General features: G+C 40.5%; 1 pseudogene; it reads left to right on the top strand.

Annotated features, from left to right (window-relative positions):
- Positions 1-6,680: 6,680 nt before the first annotated feature.
- On the top strand, positions 6,681-8,555 carry LOC125084566 (heat shock cognate 71 kDa protein-like; annotated as a pseudogene).
- The last annotated feature ends 3,526 nt before the right edge of the window (positions 8,556-12,081 follow it).

Genomic DNA, 12,081 nt, shown 5'->3' with positions numbered 1-12,081 from the left:
TTGAATGACAAGAATAAAATTAGTCTAGAAAGATGTGCTGAGAAGATAACCGGTAACTCTTAGCATTCCATGGCTGGCAAACCACTGTCAGTTTTCCAATCTGGTTTTTATTCTTCCCCAACATGCACCTGCTGCTTTAGCCAAGTGTGTGCAGAGAGTGACAGCCCTCACCTCACCCCTCCACAGAGGTGACTTCTTTTTCATCAGACCCAGATCACCTTTCACAACCCCCATAGGTAGAGATGCCTCTTACCTATGAATCCTAGTGTTCCTTACGTGATAAAATAGAGATGGGGAGAGGAGAATTTTGTGGCACCATTTGGCATCTGGGGAAACCATTCCCTCATCCCACCCACCTTCATCCTGTGGGGAAGAGAATAAAGTTTTGTGTGAGGAGGACTCCGCCAAAGGTATAAATATGAGTGCGAACTTTAAGAACTCAGTGTCCTGGGGCTCCTGGGTGGCTCAGTGGGTTAAGCCCCTGCCTTCGGCTCGGGTCATGATCCCAGGTCCTGGGTTCGGGCCCCACATCGGGCTTTCTGCTCGGCGGGGAGCCTGCTTCTTCCTCTCTCTTTGCCTGCCTCTCTGCCTACTTGTGATTTCTCTCTGTCAAATAAATAAATAAAATCTTAAAAAAAAAAAAAAAAAGAACTCAGTGTCCTGCCACTTGGGGCACCAGTCTGTGAACTCCCTGCAGATGAGCATTTGGAGCATTGACCCATTTGAGATCTGATCAAACTCCAAAGGAAGATTCCTCTTGCTTATTTCCAGGGGGGCATCTGGCAGCAGAAACTTGACACTGTGTGTTATATCTAGGAAGGAATGTTCCTGAGCCTGCCACCCAGATTCTGATATCTAGGAGCATTCTAACAATAAGTGTCCCCCCGTCATGCTTCTCCCACTTCTAAGATTTTTGAATTCTAGAATGCTCAAACCTGTTCAATCTGCCCATGTAAACACTGCCCACCATTCAAAGCCCTCTCTTCCCTAATGCCTATTTTTTAGGCTTTTCTGAGGCCCTGCTGTGCTGAGCATATTACTCTCAGAGTCTCTGATTTAGTATATCAGTATTTTTTAAAAAAATAGTTCTTGGAGTACAGGTCTATTACCTCATTGCTTAAGTTTATTCCTAAGTATTTTATTATTTTTGGTACAATTATAAATGGGATGGTTTTGTAAATTTCTCTTGCTGTTACTACATTATTAGTGTATAGATATGCAACAGACTTCTGTGTATTAATTTCATATCCTGTGGTTTTACTGACTTCATGCTATCAGTTCTGGTAGCTTTTGGTGGAGTCTTTAGGGTTTTCAAAAGATAGTATCATGTTATCTGCAAATAGTGAACGTTTTACTTCTTCCTTACCAATGGGATGCCTTTTCTTTCTTTCTTTTTGTCTGACTGCTGTGGCTAGGACTTCTAATACTATGTTGAATAAATAAAATCGGTGTCCTTATAAGCCGCTTCTCCCAGAGTTTATGATCAGGCTTCTCCAAGAACTTACTTTCCATTTAAAGGAGATTTGAGGAAAGGGAAAGCAAGTAGACAAGTAGGAAAGAGAGAGGAGGGTTGATTCCCTCCTCTCTCCAGTTCTTTGGTGACCACAGGGAGAGACCTTCTCAATTTAGATGAAACTGGTCTTTCTAGTTCAGTGTCACCATTCTCAATGTAGAAGGTTCTCAAACTCCAGGAGGCAGAAGAATCACCTGGGTAGCTTGCTACAAATGAGGATTTCTAGGGATCAACCAAGAGATCCTTGTTCAGTTAATCAGGTGAGGCCTGGGAATCTGTATTTGTAACCAGCACCTCCAGGTCATTGGGATGTTGTTTACCTGTGGGCATTTTGAGAAACACTTGCATAACGGATAGTAGGGGACCATTGCCCACCTCTGACTTCTTCCTTGTGTGACAGGGCACTCTGTTTTAAGACAGGATCCTAACACTCGCATTCATTTAACATGTATTAACTTAAGCCGAATACCATACTAGGCATTCAAGGGAGTAGAGCCATAAAAATATTTGGGACATACTTATACTAAAAAATTAACCATTGTTTATCTGAAATTTGGATTTCACTGGGCAGAATTTTATTTGGCAATAAAATTGGCAGGGGTTAGGAACTGTTGTAGATTGGTTCCTTTGGCAAGCAGACCCTGAGATGGAGTTTAGTGTGCAGAACTTTTACTAGGAAGTGCCTTTGAGATCAACACACTCAGAAGGGGAAAAGAAAGCTGTACTGGGCTGAGAAAGAAGGCGAACTGAGATGTAGGCCCAATGGCCTCAAACAGACCTACAGGCAACCAAAAGCATCCAAGTTGTCTCACATGGGGCTGAAATGGCTGGGACGTTCTACATCTGGTTCCATCCATCATGGGGTATAAGCTGTCCTAGGAAAGCTGTGGCCTCTGTTGCTGAAGCTGACCCTGAAGGAGCTGACAACTGAAGTTTCCTTGCTGACAACAGTCCTAGCAGCCAAAAAAATCCTTCCCTGAAGGATGACCTGGGATTCACCATCCCTGTGTCCGCTACAAACTCTGAGATCTAGCAATGATCCTAATGGTTCCAGTCATTCAAATGTGGACATTAAAAATTAATGTGATCTTGTTTTATACTTGAGAGATAGTAATACCTGGTTATAGTGGGTGAAAAAAATTTGTTTGGCAAGAAGCCTCTGGCCTATAGTCATATATTGTCATTGGCTTTCTTGAGCTGGTTCATAGGACATAGTATGATTTTTAAACACCTACAGCCCAGAAATAGGTTTCTGAAAATTGAATGTGTGATTCATAGTGAAATCTCTCAAAGTTTAAGGAAGAGAACTGATGGAAAAGCTGGGATCAGTAGTTAATCATCAGGTAAAGAACCCCTCTAATTCCCATAACCCAAGTGAGGAGTAAAGCATGATCAGTTTATCCAACACTGTCTCAGGGTTACCTTGTATCCCATTATTCATCCATCCACCCATCCATCCATCCATCCATCCATCCATCCATCCATCCATCCATCTAGTACTAATTGACTTTGTTCATAGAAGTAAGGGCTCTGATTCCTCAAGTAGTAGAATTTCTGCAAGTTTTCCATTAGTACAATTTAAGTGCAGAATGAAAAGCTCTTCTTGTTACTACTGTGTTCAGGTTTTTAATTTTTTTAAAAATATCTTCCCATGCCTCATTTGTTTTTCTTTGAGATATGGAATCAAAGTCTCTTTTCCCTTTACATAAATAATTTATTTTAAAAACACTGGTTCCTATAGCAACTTCAAAGGTTAACAGCACATGTAGGCCACAGGAATCTTCAGAAAATTGTTTATGATAGAATTACCAAGTCTTCCCAAAAAAGGAAGAAGAAGGAAAGAAAGAAAGAAAGAAAGAAAGAAAGAAAAAGAAAGCTGCTTAAAACATTTAAAAGCTGCTTAAAACTGTGAGCAAAACACACACATGGAATTTGCTGATGGTGTAATGTGGGATTTTCTGCATTCTAGCAGCTTATTAGGAATGTAAGGGACAGAATTCTCTGAGATGGATGGGTACACACCATGCTAGGGGCTCTGGGGTTAGAGAAATGGGATGGGCCCTAACAATAGTGACAATAGTATTTTTCTGCTGTAAAATTTCAAAGGGGCCTCTTGGAGAGCTGGGGTTCCTTATCTTTGTCAGATGTTAGGAAAATGCATAAGGTTTGGTACCATCTTTTTGATTTTATAGAGGAGGGATAAGAAGCTCAGAGAAAAATGATGCTTGGGAGATCAAAGGCCAAGAAGACTAGAAAGTAGAGAAAGAGGATAGGGTGGCTATGAAAATATACCACCTGTATTTTCTACTGTGAAGAGCAAAATTCCCTAGCTGGCCACAACCTCTGCCTTTCTAGATCTACTGCCTCCATTGTGTTGGGACCTGCTTCTCAGGGCTGCTTCCTCCAATGACTGAACATGGCAGAGGGACTAAGTTGAGCCCATTCTATCAAGAGGACCCTGACCTTGGCTTGACTCCACATCAGCTTGCCCAAGACTCTTCCTTTCCAATCTTCATTTCTTTCCAGTTTTTAAAATGAAGTAATTTATTTTGTCATTATTGAGTTAGAAGAATTATTTATATATTCTGGATATAATTCTTCAGTCCTATATATGTATATGAATATTTTATCCCATCACATGACTTATCTATTTCTTTTTCAATGGTGTATTTGAAAGAGCAGAAGTTTATAATTTTAATGAAGCCTGATTTATCAATTTCCTTTTATATTTTGTGCTTTTCATGCCCAATCTATCTTTGCTTACCCCAGGGTCACAAATATTTTCTACTATATTTTCTTTTACAAGGTTTACATTTTTATTTTTATTTTATTTTTTTAAAAGATTTTATTTATTTATTTGACAGAGAGAGAGAGATCACAAGTAGGCAGAGAGGCAGGCAGAGACAGAGAGGGGGAAGCAGGCTCCCCGCTGAGCAGAGGCCCAATGTGGGCCTCGATCCCAGGACCCTGGGACCATGACCTGAGCTGAAGGCAGAGGCTTTAACCTACTGAGCCACCCAGGTGCCCTATATTTTTAAATATTATATTTAGATTTATGATTCATCTTAAATTTTTATTCGTGATAAAAAGTAATAGTTGAAGTTTATTTTTTTCGTATGGATTTTCAGTATTTCTAGCCCATTTATTGAAAAGACAATTCTTTCCCTTAACACTTAATAAAAAATCAATTGACCATATATGTGTGGGTCTATTTTAAGATCTTCTATTCTTCTCCACTTATCTATATGTCAAGTCTTATGCCAGTACCACTGTTTCTTTCCTTTTTTTTTGAAGCAGTTCCCCCACCCCCAGTTTTATTTATTTTTTTTAAAGATCAACCTAAGTATACCTTTTTTTTTGGTAAATATTTTATTTATTTATTTGACAGACAGAGATCACAAGTAGGCAGAGAGGCAGGCAGAGAAAGAGGGGGAAACAGGCTCCTTGCTGAGCAGAGAGCCCGATGCAGGGTTCGATCCCAGGACCCTGAGATCATGATCTGAGATGAAGGCAGAGGCTTTAACCAACTGAGCCACCTAGGTGCCCCCCCCCAGTTTTATTAAGAAATAATTGACATACATCACTGCATGAAGTTTAAGTATGCAGTACGATGGTTGATTTACATATATCATGAAATGATTACCACAGTAGCTTAGTTAACATCCATCATCTCATAGATACAATAAAAAGAAAGGAAAAAGATTTCTCCCCCTGATGAGAACTCTTAGATTCTACTTGTAAGGTTTTGCCGGCAAGGTAAACACAACACAGGCGAGGTAGGCGCAGGGCAAGATTTATTGGCACCTTCCGACAAAGTTTCAGGGCTCAGGAGAAGGGGAGCCAGGAAAGTCGCACCGGGAGGAGGTGGGCACCCTCGGGCGAGGTTCCTCGACTCTGGAAAGGGGAGTGGGGGAAGTCGCACTGGGAGGTAGCTGGCGGGGGGGGGGGGGGGTTATTGGGCAAGGTAGGGCATGGGCTCACATCCATATTTGGTGATCAGAAGGTATGGGGTGAGGGCTCCTGATACTGCTGTTTCCTGCATAGGTATCGGGTTACCTATGCAGATGTGACCTGGGCGTATGCCCTTTTGGCGGGAGAGTCTAGGGTTAAGGAAGGGGTGGGGAAGGGACTGGAAGATGGCGGCCCCGGTGGTCATTTCTATTGTTCTTCCTGCATTCCCTGAACTGCCGACCCAACACTACTTTCTTAACTGCTTTTCTATATATCATCTAGCAGTGCTGACTATAGCCATTGTGTTGTAGTGATATCTCTAGTACTTATTTATCTTATGACTGAAAGGTTGTACCTTTTGACAAACTTCCTTCAAACCCTCCTTTTCCCTTCCCCACCTCTGGTAACCACAAATCTGATCTCTTTTTCTATAAGTTCGGTGGTTTTTTCAGATTCCAAATATAAGTGAGATCTTACAGTATTTATTTGTCTCTGTCTGACTTATTTCACTTGGGGTAATGCTAAGTCCATCCATGTTGTCATAAATGATAGAATGTCCTCTTTTTTTAAGGTTACATAATATTCCATTATATGGGTATATATACCACGACTCTATCCTGTCATCCATCAGTGGACACTTAGGCTGTTTTCATGTCTTGGTTATCGTGAATAATGCTGGTATGAACATGGAGGTGCAGATATCTTTTCAAGTTAGTGTTTTTGTTTCCTTTTGATATATTCCGAGGAGTAAAATTGCTGGATCATATGGTAGTTCTCTCTCTCTCTCTCCATTATTATTATTATTATTATTATTATTATTTTTTTTTTTGGAGGACCTCCGTACTGTTTTCCCAAACTGGCTGCACCAATTTACATTCCCATCAATAGTGCACAAGGGCTCATTAAAGGCCAGGCTAGATCTTTGGATGACTGTCTTCTTCTCAACCCGAGCCAGGCCCACACATAAGCAACCATATCTAAGGGACCTGCAGTTGACATTGATCTTGGCACCACCTACTCCTGCCTGGGTGTCTTCCAGCATGGGAAAGTGGAAATAATTGCCAATGATCAGGGAAACCGGACCACCCCAAGTTATGTCGCCTTCACGGACACTGAACGGTTGATCGGTGATGCTGCGAAGAACCAAGTTGTGATGAACCCCACCAACACAGTTTTTGATGCCAAACACCTGATTGGACGGAGATTTGATGATGCTATTGTCTAGTCTGATATGAAGCCTTGGCCTTTCATGGTGGTGAATGATGCTGGCAGGCCCAAGGTCCAAGTAGAATACAAGGGAGAGACAAAAAGCTTTTATCCAGAGGAGGTGTCTTCTATGGTTTTGACGAAAATGAAGGAAATCGCAGAGGCTTATCTTGGGAAGACGGTTACCAATGCAGTTGTCACAGTACCTGTGTACTTCAATGATTCTCAGTGTCAGGCTACCAAAGATGCTGGAACTATTGCTGGTCTCAATGTACTTCGAATCATCAATGAGCCAACTGCTGCTGCTATTGCTTATGGCCTAGACAAGAAAGTTGGAGCTGAAAGGAATGTGCTGATCTTTGACTTAGGAGGTGGCACTTTTGATGTGTCAATCCTTACTATTGAAGATGGGATCTTTGAGGCTAAGTCCACAGCTGGAGACACCCACTTAAGTGGAGAAGACTTTGACAACCGAATGGCCAACCATTTTATTGCAGAGTTCAAGCGCAAACATAAGAAAGATATCAGTGAAAACAAGAGGGCAGTTTGTCGCCTCCGTACTGCTTGTGAACGTGCTAAGCATACACTTTCTTCCAGTACCCAGGCCAGTATTGAGATTGATTCTCTGTATGAAGGAATCGATTTCTATACCTCTGTCACTAGTGCCCAGTTTGAAGAATTAAATGCTGACCTGTTCCGTAGTACCCTGGACCCTGTAGAGAAAGCCCTTCAGGATGCCAATTTAGACAAGTCTCTGATATTGTCCTGGTGGGTGTTTCTACCCATATCCCCAAGATCCAGAAACTTCTCCAAGATTTCTTCAATGGAAAAGAACTGAATAAGAGCATCAACCCTGATGAGGCTGTTGCTTATGGTGCAGCTGTCCAGGAAGCCATCCTTTCTGGAGACAAATCTGAAAATGTTCAAGATTTGCTGCTGTTGGATGTCACTCCACTTTCTCTTGGCATTGAAACTGCTGGAGGAGTCATAACTGTTCTCATCAAGCATAATACTACCATTCCTACCAAACAGACACAGACCTTCACTACCTACTCCAACAACCAGCCTGGTGTGCTTATTCAGGTGTATGAAGGTGAGCGTGCCATGACCAAGGACAACAACCTACTTGGAAAGTTTGAACTCACAGGCATACCTCCTGCTCCTCGTGGTGTCCCTCAGATTGAGGTCACTTTCGATATTGATGCTAATGGTATCCTCAATGTCTCTGCCATGGATAAGAGCACAGGAAAAGAGAATAAGATTACCATCACTAATGACAAGGGCTGCTTGAGCAAGGAAGATATTGAGCACATGGTCCAGGAAGCTGAGAAGTACAAAGCTGAAGATGAGAAACAGCGGGACAAGGTGTCTTCCAAGAATTCACTTGAGTCTTACGCATTCAACATTAAAGGAACTGTTGAAGATGAAAAACTTCAGGGCAAGATAAATGATGAAGACAAACAGAAGATTCTTGACAAGTGCAATGAAATCATCAACTGGCTTGATAAGAACCAGACTGCAGAGAAGGAAGAATTTGAACACCAGCAGAAAGAGTTGGAGAAAGTCTGCAACCCCATCATCACCAAGCTGTACCAGAGTGCAGGGGGCATGCCAGGAGAAATGCCTGGAGGCTTCCCTGGTGGTGGAGCTCCTCCCTCTGGTGGTGCCTCCTCTGGGCCCACCATTGAAGAGGTTGACTAAACCAACCTGAGAATAAATAGGTTGAGCATTGTTCCACACACAATATTCAAAGGACCCAAATTTGTAGCAAATTCCATGGCAGTTGTAATGTTGAGCTGCTATAGCAAAAAAACTGGGCATTCTTGATACTTGAATATGGAATATGTGCACAGGGAAAGGAAATAAACATTGCACTTTATAAACACTGTATTGTTAAGTGGAAAATGCAATGTCTTAAATAAAACTGTATTTAAAATTGGCAAAAAAAGAAAAAAATAGTGCACAAGGGTTTCCTTTTCTTCACATGCATGCCAGCCTGTGTTATCTCCTATCTTTTTGATGATGGCCATTCTAACAGATATGAGGTGATATCCTATTGAATGACATTCTTCTTGCTTATGGCTCAAAATCAAGTATTGTAAGTCCTCCAACTTTGTTCTTTTCTTTCAAAATTGTTTTGGCTTTTCTAGGTTTTTACATTTCTGTATGAGTTTTAGAAATAGCTTATCAAGTCCTACAGTAAAGTTTATGGAGATTTTGATTGGGATTGAGTCATATTTCAATTTGGGGAGAACTGATATCCTAACAATACTGAGTCTTGTGAAATAATAGGAAAAAAATATATATACATATATATACATATATATGTGTGTGTGTATATATATCTATATATCTATATAGATATATATACTTCTGTCCCTGGTTCCTGGCACAGAGATCCTAAAGCCCTTGCAATTTCTTAAGTGTTGAGAGCACAAGTAGCATATTCTGCTCTAACATTTAGTCTTTGATCTTGGTTTCTAACATAAATCCCCTAAATCTCTTGGGATTTCCTGGGGTAGAAATGTTTTTTTGTTTTGTTTTGTTTTTTAAAGGTTTTATTTATTTATTTGAGGGAGAGCATTAGAGAGAGAGAGAGAGCATGAGCCAGGGGAGGAGCAGAGGGAGAGGGAGAAGCAGACTCCTAGCTGAGCATGGAGCCCAATGTGGCTTGATCCCAGAACTCCATGATCATAACCTGAGCTGAAGACAGACACTTAACTGCTTAACTGACCGAGCCACCCAGGTGCCCCAACAGGAATTTTTTTTGTGAGGTGACTCTTTGTGGGTTCCTGGATAGCTTCAGGATGCATGCTGGTCACCAGAAAGATGTAACTGCAATTAGAAGCTTTGAACTTTCAACCCTGCCCACTATTCTTTGAGAAAGTGGAAGGAGCTAGAGATTAAATTAATGATCAATCATGTCTACACAATACAGCCTCCATAAAAATCCCCAAAGTATAGGGTTTGGAGAGTTTCTGGGTTGGCGAACACATCCATGTACTGAGAGGGTGGTACACTCCAACTCCATAGAGACAGGGGCTCCTACATATGGGAAACTTCCAGACTTTGCCCCATGCATCTCTTTACCTGGATGTTCCTCTGTGTCTTTGATCATGTCTTTTGTTATATACTAAATATAGAAAGTGTTTCCCTGATATCTGTGACCGGTTCCAGCAAGTTATCAGACCTGAGGAAGGAGTTACAGGAACCCTGACTAATAGCAGGTTGTTGGTCAGAAGTATAAGAGATAATCTGGTACTTTAAATAGGCATCAGAAGTGGAGACAATCTTGTGGTACTGAGCTCTTAATTTGTGGATCTAATGCTAACTGCAGGTAGTACAGAACTGAGTTGAGCTATAGGACACTCAGCTGGTATTGGAGAGTTGGTGGGTGTAGGAACAGAGCCACACTTCTAATACCCAACACTATCAGAAGAATTTAAGTATGAGAAGAAAGGAGAAACAAAGAGTTTTTCATAGACAAGTCTATAGTCCAGTATGAGGAACACTGACATCTTAATAATGTTGAATCTTCTAGTACCTGAACATGGTATATGGCTCCATTTTGGATTGTAAGTTTACTTATTTATTTATTTTAAAGATTTTACTTATTTATTTGACAGAGAAAGACACAGAAAGAGAAGGAACACAAACAGGGGGAATGGGAGAGGGAGAAGCAGGCTTCCCGCCTCACAGTGAACCCAATGCGGGGCTGGATTCCAGCATCCTGGGATCATGACCTGAGTCAAAGGCAGATGCTTAACGACTGAGCCGCCCAGGTGCCCCTGGATTGTAGGTTTAAATACAAGTTTTATTCCAGTGTTTCATGTCTTCTTCAGGGGTTAGGATGATCTATATCCTTAATTTTTTGTCTTCCATTTCAACCACTTTCTCTCTGAATCTTTTTACTTCTTTCTTTATTTTATTTCATTTTCTTGTTTATCTTCCTCCCATTCCTCAATACTCTATTAAAACTTCATTTGAGTCTATTCTCCATTGGGTACTTGTAATTGAGCTTTCATTCCTAAGATGATTTTATCTTTTCTTTCCTGACTTTGATCAATCTGTCTATCTATCTATCATCTATCACTTTGTCCATTTCTGTTCTTGGATTTTGAATTTCTGATTTAAGGTAATTTTTCATATTTTCAGATGTTTATTTAAGGATATTAATTCCATTTGGAATTTTGTGTTTTGTGGTTACTCTGTGATTGATTTTTGGTAAAAATTTTCTTCAGCTGAGCTATTTTTATCTTAGTTGTTTTCTTCCCCCCGGAGTAGCTTTGTGTGAATTTATGGTGCTTAATTTCTTGTCATGGGATATAAAGTAATTTGCCATTGCTTGTTCAAGATCACCCTCTTCTGTCAATGTAGTGAAGTACAGTTCCTTTAAGGACTGGTATGGTTTTTAAGTGCGGGGGTGGATGAGTTTTTTTTTTTTTTATTCTTTTCATTATTTACCTATTCCAGTTTTAGAATATCCTATTGATTTTATTAATGTTACTTTATTTTTTTCTCTGAAGGTTTCAGACAGCTTCATTTCAAACTTCTTTTCAGATTCTTGTATATCTGTCACCTCAGGATATAAATCTCTCTTTTGTGACTACTTTTCATTGCACTAAACGTGTTTTTATTTTTTTTATTTTTTATTTTTTTTTAAAGATTTTATTTATTTATTTGACAGACAGAGAGATCACAAGTAGGCAGAGAGGCAGGCAGAGAGAGAAGGGGAAGCAGGCTCCCCACTGAGTGAAGAGCCCAATGCAGGGATCGATTCCAGGACCCTGAAATCATGACCTGAGCCAAAGGCAGAGGCTTCAACCCACTGAGCCACCCAGGCGCCCCCTAAACGTGTTTTTAAACTTTTCCTGGAAATCTCATATTGTGTGGGAATTTTCTTCTATACCTGCCTTGTCTGTGAGGTAATTTCTTAGCTGCCTTAGCCTTGGTCTTATAGGTTGACCAGACTCAACCAATGTCATATATTTGTAGTTCAACTCAGGACTCCCCATTTCTGGAGAGACAATTCTCTACAATTCACATGGTATAGACCAGAAGGGGAAAGAAACTCAGGAAGATAGAAAAATGGAAAGAAACTACATCAAAATGATGAAAGTGGTTGTCTTTTGGTGATCTATCCTTTTATTTTCTGTATTTCCAAAATTTTATGTTATACTTGTTTATCATTTTCATAATAGAAAAAGACCTAAATAAGTATGTTGTCAAGAAGCTGAATCATAAAAGAATGAAATTTTAAATAGGAATGCTTTCGTGATTATAAAGAATGGATTGGCCACATAACTGTTGATTACAAAACATGGTTCTGATGGCCACAAACAAGAGGAAGCCTTGTGGTGTGGGCTTGTGGGTTGTGATCAGATCACTTTTCAGGAGCACCAGTTGGAGGT

The sequence above is a fragment of the Lutra lutra genome, chromosome 14, assembly GCF_902655055.1.
Source record: "Lutra lutra chromosome 14, mLutLut1.2, whole genome shotgun sequence".
Taxonomy (NCBI): Eukaryota; Metazoa; Chordata; class Mammalia; order Carnivora; family Mustelidae; genus Lutra; species Lutra lutra.
This window is presented reverse-complemented; position numbering and strand designations above follow the sequence as displayed.